The sequence below is a fragment of the Parasteatoda tepidariorum genome, chromosome 6 (genome assembly GCF_982258835.1).
Source record: "Parasteatoda tepidariorum strain Cologne lab strain chromosome 6, Ptep-v5.0, whole genome shotgun sequence".
Taxonomy (NCBI): Eukaryota; Metazoa; Arthropoda; class Arachnida; order Araneae; family Theridiidae; genus Parasteatoda; species Parasteatoda tepidariorum.
Genome location: NC_141760.1, coordinates 6951633 through 6963633, shown reverse-complemented (window position 1 = coordinate 6963633; position 12001 = coordinate 6951633). Strand labels below are relative to the sequence as shown.

Here is a 12001-nt window from a genome sequence, read left to right as displayed (position 1 = left end):
CACGCCTTTCATTTTTAAAAAAAACTGACTTGAACTCATCCCTAATATTCCACCAGAATTGTGAGTAATGAATGGTTATATAGGTTGGCCACTGCCATTGGAGTTGGAGGAAAAAAAAAAAAAAACTTTGGTTAATGTCCATTGAAAGCTATAATTTATTTGTAAAAAATTCATTTTGTTAACAGTAGAAATAAAGGCGGTGTAATTAAAATAATTTAATTCACAGGCAAAAAAATGTAAACACATATTTCAAGAAGATATCTGCCTTTTATCAGTTAAAGACATAAAATGATTTAAGAAATTTTCGAATTTCCAGAAAAAAAGACTTAGACATTTCATTCTGTAACTTGAGAGTACTTCTAAATATTTCGATTGCATTATTTTCGAGATAATTTACTAGATGAAAACTTTTTTGTGGAAATAGTTAGTCTGTCAAACAGAGAACGGCAACTTAGTCGGAGTATGAAAAAATATATAATCATATTTACTTACAATCTAACAAATACTTATAAAGTATAATTTTAGATAAAATTCTTAGAAAATTATGAATCAAAGTAAAATGGACATTTTGAACAAATAAAATAATCCCACTAGTGTAACATAAGTACTTAGCGTTTGCGTTAAAATATATTTACTATGGAACAAACATTATAATCTTATTCAATTTTGAAAACTTATAAAAGATATAGAAAGAATCAATTTATAAACTTATAAAAAATAATTTTTATTAAATTACTTTTATTTAATGATTTAAAATGACTTAGTTTTGAAAATCATGTTAAATTAATAAAACAAAATTTGTTTTGTTTTGCAAATTGAAATGAAAGTTTCCTTCATTTTTAACCCTAACTTAGCAAAATGGAATTATTTTAATTCTTATAGCTTTCAATAATTGAACCTTATCTCAAATTCTATTGATAATACTTAATTTTGGAGAAAAAATAAAAATTTCAGATAGAAACAGGCTTTAATGAATTATTTTTATAGTGAAGTAAATCTATTATCTTGAACTTTTCTTTTTTCCTAAAAAGAACCTTTAACAGATATGCATTCATAGAACATAATTAAGATACAATTATGACTATCTATAGAACAACATAACTATAAGAATCAAAAATTTAAAAGCTATATGTCTTTGTCTTATCATTGATTTTAAAAAATAAAAGATCTTTCTCTGTTCTAATTTCTTTTTACAATATACATTATGATTTTTAATGTTCAATTTAGAGAAATTCATAATTGTTTTTAATCAACATGATCTCTTACACATTAGGTTTTGCTAGAGAATTTGTTTAAATCTTTAAGCTCCTGTTAGAACTTTTAAATTAGAGGTAATCTTTTGAGAAAATGCTTAAATCTATCAAAAATCAATACTTGGCATCGTGCATCTGATAAAATTGATCATATGATAAAAATTTTACTAAATACCACATGCATCTAATACAATATATACATACAGTAGACAACCTTGGCCTACGACGAGCTGTGTGCCTTAAAAGAAGACACCTTTCACACTAATTGACCCTTGAGGTGTATCTGCTTAAATTTCTGTGTTACAAAGAAAAAGAGCTAAAGAAAACATACAAATACAACATGTTGTTTTTGATGAATGATTTGGGGACTATGAGACAGTGAATGCATCTCATGAAAGGATTGTTTATCTCTTTTATCTTCATAATTTGTGCTTGAAATGTTGTGTTCTGCCTTATTGAGTTCATTTCTTTAATATAATTGTGTTTGTATCTTGCACAATACAGCCAATTCTGATTGTTGTATCATGAAATTATAGTTTCATCTATCCCTCTTAATGGATATCTATTTAACCAGATTTCCAAAAGAAAAATTACCTGCCAAAATGTTTTTAAAAAGTTAACTTTTCTCAACATTTTACAACTTAGTTGATCCAAAGATGTCAAAGCTAAAGACACTCAACGGATTCTAAATGTTGATAAGGATATCCAGCAAGAAGCTGATCTTCAGTCATTAGGAAAATAACCAACGTGGTTCAAATTAAGGACAATGTCACATCCATGTAGATAGAATAAAAGTTATGAAACCCTATGGTGAATGAAAGCAACTGAAGCATTTCTCCATTGATGTGATGCTTCTAAAAAATGGCATAACTTTACAATAAGTTTTCGATTCAAAGTTCCAGCAAAAGAAGCTTTCGAATTTCTTTTAATGGTATGTAATTTTAAATTTTATGCAATACATTTTGCATCTGTTACATTTTTAATTCCCTTATAAAATTTGAGTCTACTGTTAAGTAGACAGTGTTCTATATCGAAGTTAATACAGTTGAATGCACAAAAAGAGAAAAGACCTCCAAACATTGATTTTAACTCTGCTAGGGTGAAAGACTGGTCTTTATGTTTCATTTAGTATCGAATTGTATTATTAAAAATAATAAAAAAGTTGAATATCATGAAAAATTTGAAGTATGCAGTCTCTTTTTCAATATGCATCAGCTGTTCAATGCAGTTGATAAAATAAAGTACGATGCACTCTCTCAATAATGAACTAAATCGAAGATTTTTCATCATAAAATATAAGTTAAGAGAATCACTACGTAGGAATTGAAAATGAGTAAAAGACTGTTTTTAATGTATGCCTCCAAGCAAAGAACTTTATAAATGCTTAAGGTATAAAAATCTTAATAAATTGGAAAGCTACTGAAGAGAGAAAGTCAGCGGATGAAGAAAAACTCACTCTGATAAAGAAGTCTAAATCATGTGAAATATAAGATAAATGTAAGAACTAATTAGAAGTAATATTGAATTGTTATTTCTAATTACTTTAGAAATAATGAAAATCTCCTTCTTTAACTTAAAAATATTTCCATAAACTACTCTACAACAATATTGAGGTGACAAAACCATTATGTGAATATTCTATTCCCATTTTAGTAGACATGGTAGTCTATGTGAAGAACAATAGGAGTTACTCTCTTACCATGTAGAGAATTTTTTCTTTCTTCAAAATAACAGTAGTCTGAGTCTTTTCAGAATACTATTATTGTGTTCTGTTAATTTTCAGGAACAGCTTTTTTTTTCTTGATTGTAACATTTTAAATCTTCATTCTTTTCATTTTTTAGTTAATTAGTGTCAAAGCTTTACTAAGCTTTAATGCAAATCTTGAGAGAAAAAGAAAGATTGTGGCTTGATAATCTCTCACGTAGATGAGTTTGAAGTAACAACTTTACATTAAATGTTATAAACATAACATATCTTAATATTTTAAGTCTTCTCATACTTTTATTAATGTGAAATTGAATGTGGTCGGTCAAAAATGATGTACAATATCTAATCTGCGAAAAGATATGTTAGATATGTCTAGATTGACCTAAAAATACTGACTTGCAGTGCAGCTGATCCAATTTTAACACTAAAAAATTTTACTCTGTATGATTTAATGAAATTTCACTTTATAATTGCACTTTTTGTCTTTTCTTCCTCTGTATAAAATCCTGTTTTTATAATCGTTTCAAATTATAAACAATTAATTATTTATAAAAATGTGTCGGTTGAGCAATTCTAAATGCAAATTATTGTTCACATCAGTTAAATAAGTATCCATCTTTGCGAAGTGTTGGTTGATACATGAAATGTTCTTGCACATCAGATATAAATTTCTGAAATTTGAACTTTCCATAAGGTAAGGTAGCTTAAGATATTGCGTCCAAGTTGCAAAATTAGAATTATTTAAATTTTATTAACAGAAAAAAAATCAAATTTCTCTCACATTGTACATAATTTAAATTTAAAATCACTGAATAAGAGAAACAAAATTACAATAAATTGTTTGTGCATTTACTTGCCTGATTTTCCTTCAGTTATTTTCTCTGAATTGAATTAAAGTTATCAGACTAACAAACTTCTCAAACTCTGTAACAAAAAAGTAAATGATTAAATATAAATCCCTTATCAAAGAAATGTAGAAGATAGAATATTATCTTTTAAATGTAAGGTTACTTGAACAAATTTGATCAGAAACTTTTTTATAGAGCAAGGCTACTCCAAGTTGAATAATGGGGGGGGGGGACCATTTTGTTCTCCAAATAGAGCCCAGGGTCAATAGTTAGTGATTTAATACTTACGGTCAGTTTTCAAATGTTTCACCTGATGACATGACTTGGTCTTTTTAAAACCATAAATATACATTTTCTGCCTTACAGAATGTTAACAGAAAGGAGATGTTTTTCAATACTTAAAAATAATTTTAGTTTAAAAAATTTTAAATCAAATGTATAGTATTGATATAAAAATTATACTTATTAAAATTCATTTAATTTTTTACTCTTATTTTGAACCTAGTTGGTTTCCCCCATTGTAATATTGAGTTATTAAATTTGTATAAAATCTACCGAATTTTTTTATTTAAAATTATCACAATAGTATTATACATACCTCATTTAAAAAAATGTATAAAGTAATATGCAACACATTTAAATTGGCTATTTTGCTGTTATCAGATTAGATACAATCATATGGCTAGAAATATTTTGTAATAATTCCACTTTTTAATTACTTTGTTTTTTTCTTTTTGTATTGGGACATCAAATTTTATTAAAAATGAAGGTAAAAATTAAATTCTTCATAAAGCTTTGGATAATCAATATATATTTTTTTTCAACCTATGGCAGTCACTAAAATTTTGGTCATCAGTCAACAATCAGCCCAATATAGTAAAAATAATAAAAATCTCAAGAGGTATTATCATTAACATTATATGGATAACATTTAAGGACAATAGGGCATACATTAAGGTGCTCTCCGTCATGGACATGCCATGGTCGTAAAGAGGGTTGTCAGAGTCGTAAGAGTGTCAGATATCTACCTGTCCTATTCTATACACATTACTCTGCAAGTAGTCCTGACCCATGGCCATTGCTCTAGTCAAAACGCTCAAAATTCTTGTCAGCTTGTTCAAAAGAAAGCTAAGCCTTCTCTTCGTATGGCCTAAAATAATTAAGATTTAATATAGAAAAATATGCTGCAACTGAGAATCGGATTGCATCTATCTAATAAATAATAACTAGGGAGAAAAAAACGATACTTGCTGGCACCAGTTCTACTCAAGAACTTGAAAATGAGTTTGCTATTTGTTTTAATGTAAAACATTTTTTTTAATTAGATGGTGAAGTTAATTTGAATAAATTCAAAAATTATTTTTAAAAAATAGAATTTGTAAATTATTTTACATTTAAAAATCTTATTTATTTTTGCATATGTTTAGTGAGATACATCTGCACCTGAAAGAAATATCTGATATGATTAACATTAAGAAACAAAAACACAAAAATTTTGCAACTGAAATAATTTAACACATTTTTTAAGAATGAAGTAAATAATGTGCATTTCAAACAAACTTCCAAAGTAAATAATTTTAAAAGATATTATAAGATTAAAATATGTTTAAAGCTTCATTAGAATGGTCCTTAGTAGTAAACAGCATTTAGCTTTTCTGACCCATTAAACTTTTATTTCTAAATCCTAAGACAAAAATTTATCATATTCCTAAGACTTCTAATATCACGCAACTAATTCTAATAAATTAATTATCGCAAAGAGTCATTTATTGAAACGCTAACCTTTGGGGATTTATAAAGAGGTGTAAAAATACAAAATGATTAAATCTCTAACATGCTGAAACAAGCTTAAAATATAAATAAATATAGCTATGATAGTACATGTGTTAATATTTGACTGAATTTTATCTGCAATTATCATGCATTAAGATAAGCCTTGAATTGTGTGAATTTGTAGACTCATGTGATCGTGCATTAAAAATATATTTTAAATCTGAAGTATGTAGAACTGAAGCTTTGCCTTAAATTATTTTCGATGTAGCTTCTTTATTGATGTTTTAAACTTCATACCAATGAGCCTGGAATGTAAAAGCTTACAAAGCTGGCCACATTGCCACCATTCATTTATTAGTTGATCATGCAGTTGGAACCTTAATCAAAGAATATCTATTGGGGAGAAAGGGTAGCTTCCATTGTAACAAGCCCGTATCCCTAGGTTTGGTATGGTTTCTGTGTATAAAGGAAAAACAATATTTAGGGACATAGCAGCAGAGGACCTTGGAAACAGGTGTTTGCACCCTCTAATCCACCACTGGGGTTGAGAGGGAGAAGAAAAGTTTCCCCTTTTGTATGATGGTTAATGGTTAGTTCTGCATTTTTACACTAATGATAAACAGTACTGTACTATCAATTAAGATATTTCTTTAAAAATACTTTTATATCATCCACGTTGATTGAATCTGCTAACATATTTTAGAATAAAATAGTGGGAGGCAGCGTGCTCACCCACACATGTAGAGTTGTCCAACAACCGGTTCACAGCTGGCTAACTTCCGGACTGCCACTTGTCTTCTTATGCACATGTGATGCATCTTAATACATATGATGCTCTGCTAAATCTAAGTATGTTACTCACGCTGTAAGATATTTTTCTGGTACAGCATACTGCACCAAGCAGTTCCCCGTGTTAGTTATGCACTCGAAGAACTGGACTCCTTCTCATTTCTATATTCTTCCATGTCCCTCTTGGTTTTCATCATTAATAAGCTGAACACCTATGCAAAGATAAAAAGAATTAAGGCTTAATTTATATTTACTGCTATTTGTGTTTATCCCTGGAAATGAAATGTTACATAACAGCTCAGTATAAATTGAAATGCATTGTGTCTCTTAATATAAGGAAAATTTGTAGCAGGAATTAAAAAAACATGAACTATCTTTTAGAATGAAACTGACCCACTGTTGTATTATAAGAGAATGAAGAAAAATCTCCATACATTTAGCCTGGTGTCAATGGAGCATGATATGTCTATCACATCACACAACCATAGCAAAGCATCGAGCTCCATTCTTAAGGCTCTTTGTAATGTCCCTGGCAGGAATGCCACGTCATTTTGACTCTGGTAAGACGGCGAGGAGAGCGACTGAGCTGGTATCCCTCTCTCCGAACTTCCACACCAAAGGACAGCCACAACAGATGTAACGTGTTCCTTGCTGTATACACACTGGTTGTTTTGTAGGCTGTCAGGATGAAACTCATTACCCTAGTTTTCCAACCAGTGGTGTGAACGACACCTTAACTGACTGTGTCATCAGAGCACCTTATAATGCCTATCGTGTGAGATATACTTTATTGATACAGCAGTGAGTGAGTCGAGTACAGTTAAGTTTCTAAAAAGTATCTATACTGAAAATTACACAAGTACTCATCAAGAATCGAATAAACATATGACTATATGACCTTCATATTGTGGGTTGTGTAATTGATCTTTACATGCCATATTACCTAACAGTGTTCATCAATATTTCTTTCATTGTAATTCTGTTAACTAGAGAAATAATAGCCTGAAATATGTAAGAAATGTAGAAAATTTTAGAATATTGTACAGAATAAATATAATAATTTGAAATGTGTAAGATACTTAATACATTCTTGAGGGCCTAGTACAGAATGTTTGCTTACTGTTTGAAAACATAGCATTGGATGAAAAAGTCATACATGGTTTCAGTACAAGTGATTGAGCTGTTATTTGATACTGCAGAAACGTGATAAGAAAATAACAATATCAGGCTGAAAAGTCAAGTTTTGCCACTCTGTATTGTTCATCAGAAAACATATAGCATTATTGAAAAGATATTGGTACAATAACAAAATATTCCAATAAATTACAGTTTTATAAATTATAGTTGTATGAAGGTTATCTATAAATGTCATTTAGCTATGTTAAAAAGTATAGTCATTCAATAATTGAGATGCAGACATTTAAAAAATGATGTGTCAGTAAGTATGTCTCTAAGATATGTTCAAACATTTTCAGATTACAATTTAGAACAGCCATCACAATGACGCAGGGTAGATATCAAAAAGATCAAGTACAAGATGACTCTTCATCCATAGTCTATATCAAATGATGTGTTCATAAGTTCATGTGTATTGAACATATAAACAATCCGTAGTACTTGATATCTTGCATTATTTAACAAATTACTGATCATCATAACATACTAAGGATTTTTCAATGCAGAAAGAAATAGACTACCATTGAACATACCTACCCTATTTTCAGAATTTTTGATTAGAAAAATATTGCCAGCTTGTTCCTTATTATATTAGAAAGTTAAAACAGGTAATTTTGTTACCAAAACAAGTAATTGAAGTTATTGATTAAAATTTGTTCATTCACATCCAATAGGTAATTATTCCATTGTTCTATTTTAAGTTTTATGGATACCATGTTTAGTATTAAATTTGTCAATAATTGTGCTTGTACTTCTTTGTTAATTATTATTTACTGAAAATAACACTAATATAACTTTGTGAAAATAACAATAAAACTGGGAATAACTATGCGAAATGAAGTATGGGATATTACAATAGAGCTGATGATCCAGCAACCCGATAGACTAAACAGTGAATGGATACTCAATGTCATCTATAGATATGTTACATTTTTTGAAAGAGAATATTCTATAACTATATCTGTGTAAAAAGTCTGAAAACAATGAGTAAAAGATGGTATTGCTTAATCTTATTCTTCGACCTTGTTTTACTACAATGTTTTGTATTTTAAGATGTCTAGGTTATAAGCAATATTTTAAAATTATTTTTATACAATTAGTTTTAGTTACCTATCTTAATAATTAAACTAAAATTTTATTTCAATAATTTATTAATTATTCCATTATTTTTAAAATGTTAAGTTCACTTATTAATGCAACCATTATCATCATTATTTAGATGATTAGAAAAAACAATTTCATCAATTCCTATGTACTCTTGTAAAATTTAAAAAATATAATTATGCTGGTTAATGAAGAAGAAAAAAAAAGGAGTTTCATACATAAAGAATAAGGAAGTTGCTTTCATTATCTTATGTTTTTATAGAACAATAAGTATGAATCACTTTTGTATTCTAATTGTATTAATTAAATACAATGAGATTTTGCTATAAAAATGTATCAATTAAAGCTACGCGAGAACAATTAAAAATATTTCAAAGCATACAGTTGTTTTAATGTAGTGAACAATTATGATTGCCTTTCTCTGTTAAGCTCAGGGAACAATCCTTGTACTGCATTTTCTCAAGCAAGCTCTTAACAATTTTTTATTTCTATTTTTACTTTCTAATTTTATAAATATATTATCTTATTTGTATAATTGAACACTTTTGTGGTAACTGCAAGGTTTCACTAATTTAATAAATTCACTTCATTGATCGTTTTATTTTTGAAAGAAAAAATCACTGATTTAAATCTTACAAGTAAAAACAATGACATAAATATTCTGCCATGTATTTTTAAAAAAAATTTAAGTAGTAATAACAAAGATAGTCTTTTTAAAGTTGAGGTTATAGTGAAGGACAGAATCAGGAACACATATTCTGTGCGATAGTACATGGCTTCTCAGCTATAAGTGATTACCCAGCCTCTATAGACTATATCACTATATGATGTGTCACTATAATACTCTTATCTTTTGAGAATACATTAAAAGAAGTGGTTGAATAAGAGGTTATAAGCATTTTGGGTGGCAGTGTGAGGGATGGAGAATACATGGGTTTGTAATCCAGTGAGTCTCATGGTCATGCAGTAAGATCTATTGTGCTGCCATCTATGTCTCCAGGGCAAAATTGAGTCTTTCTAAAGTCCAGGTAAACAAATTGAAGTAAGCACAGCCTTACATCTTTTGACTAAAAGTTATCACCCAGCCTTAATAGACTAGATTGCTTTATGAAGTCTCACATCGTCACAAAGTAAAAAAATTATAGCAAATATTTTATGGAAGTTTATAGTGAAAAATACTAAGTTAAGTGATAAAAATATGTAGATTTGACATGTAAGGTGTGTCTAAAAAATTTGATAGGGAAATCCTCTTCTGGAGAATCAAGTGAAGCATGCACCATATATATTGGTGTATGAGTCGACCTATTTTTGAATATGTGACAGCAAATCTCTGATGAAGTAAACTCCTGAAAAAACAAAAATTTCTAAAATAACAAAACGTGAAAAAATTAAGTAGACAAAATTGTCTTAAGTAAAAAAATACTTCACATCTAAAATGAACACAAAAACATGAAACTTTTGCGCTGCTCTTATAGACATCATGTATCAAATGAAACGAGACAAATTACAAAATATAATTTCAAATATTATTGTAACATCTTTTAAAAAGTGTGGAATTTCGAATTCTTTAGAAGAGGGTAAAACAGTTTTTTTTGCAGGACATGAGGATAGTGTAGCATCTATTGCAGACAGATCTGTACAACAACATTGCTGACAATATTTATTCTGACACAGATCGTGTTCTGGAATCTTTAAATTTGTAGCTTTATGGTATGTTTTAAAAGCTTTCATTGTGTTATATTTCTTGAAATACTCTTGAATAAATCACCTTAAATGCTCTTAATTTTTTTTCTAAGCATATAATTTAAAGTATTATTTCTAAAATTAAACTTTACATGTTAAGAAAACTTGATGAGAAAAAATTCAAAATTAATTATATATTGCATATTAAAAATAAATTTGAAATAGATAAATTGATATAGAGTTATTCATATCTATCTCATTGTTTATAATGCATTGATATTTCCCAATCAACGAATGTCTGAATTTTGCCAGTGTATAAGTTGACCCTCTGATTTTTGTAAAATTTTAAGAGTTTGAAAAGTCTACTTATATATACGATAAGTTACGTCTCCAAAAAGTCTAAAAGGGTGTAACAAGAAAGTGAGACAACACACATTTTGGTTAAAATAAAAACATTGAAAGTCTGCAGATCTATTTTTGTGTTGCTTGTTTTTATATCTTTTTAATTAAGATAAGTACACATATAATCATTTTTATGCTTGTAAATGCTATTAAAACACATAGTTAAACAATAAAAGTTGAAATATGATATTTAACATGTGTTTTATTTCAAGCTATTATCTTTATGTAATATAATGTGACAAAAGGAGGTAGGGGTACAGTAGCAAAGGATGGGTCAATAATATCAAAAAAAAGTATAACATCTTTTACAATGAAACCTAATCCAAATCTTTGTGAATGATGGTGATAACAACATCCTGCAATTTCAAATTTCTCTATTGCCCCTTGGTTATCTCAAGCGTCGATTGTCACATTTGTTGAGTAACTTTTGAGAAATTATATTTGGGAAAAAGAACTACATCTAGATCATTGACTCCTTTTCCCTTGAAAATGTTTATATCATTCTGCAATGCATTTTCTGCTCTAGATATCTGTCTTACCCCTATACCAATTTTGTATGAGGTTTAGAGGCTGTTTTAACAAATTTTCGACAAAACTTCATGCTTATAAATTGCTTTTTCAATTTTATGCTAGTTTTCATTCTATGATTGCCTATAGCAGACTAATATATATTGCTTTATGCAGTCTCTCCATAGTGCTCTCCTTTTGGATTCTCGTGGCCATTTTTAATTCTCAAACTTTTTGTAGATCCTGTTATTTATGTAACTTTTATGGCACATCTTGTACTATGCGTCTTTCCCGTATTCAGAATTTGTATTATAAATTTTATTTCATTATTTTTTGATTGATACAAAAAAAAGCATTTCATTTTAACTTTTTTGATACAATTTAGTTATTCAAATTTATATTTTATGCATACATATGTTTCCTAAAATAATCTAATAATTTAAAAACATTTAATACTTGCTTGATGTTTATTCAATTTAGAAAGAAAAAATATCAGATTTTTTTAACACTTTAACTAGCAATGTAGGGTGGTTGCCTTTTCTGAAACTGTATTACATTTGTTAAACATTTTAAATATAAAACCAGTCACATACATTTATTTAGCAATATAGTGATAAAGATGTTACAATGCTGTTAGGGGCCATTCAAAAAGTACGTACATCCCAAAGGGGGGGAGGGGATTTGCTATTCTGTACGGTTTTGTACGATGGGGAGGTATTATACAAAGTACTTACATTATAAGCATACACCAAATTTAA

At 28.5% G+C, this 12001-nt stretch overlaps 1 protein-coding gene and 1 long non-coding RNA gene across 5 annotated transcripts in view; one reads left to right on the top strand and one right to left on the bottom strand.

The window, feature by feature from the left end:
- LOC107440285 (uncharacterized) overlaps nucleotides 1-12001 on the top strand; it is a 41967-nt gene that overhangs the window by 20997 nt on the left and 8969 nt on the right. The gene's annotated exons all lie outside the window — the stretch shown is intronic.
- Nucleotides 1395-12001, bottom strand: part of LOC107440286 (uncharacterized) — a 26993-nt gene continuing 16386 nt past the window's right edge. For 2 of the 3 annotated variants that reach the window (XR_006225647.3, XR_011636480.2), the window contains 3 exons: nucleotides 6445-6583; nucleotides 4838-4959; nucleotides 3685-3885 (listed from right to left, as the gene is read on the bottom strand). This is a non-coding gene — a long non-coding RNA (uncharacterized LOC107440286). Of the gene's footprint in view, nucleotides 3886-4837; nucleotides 4960-6444; nucleotides 6584-12001 lie in introns of all 3 variants that reach the window. The other variant, XR_001583621.4, reaches the window with a different exon arrangement.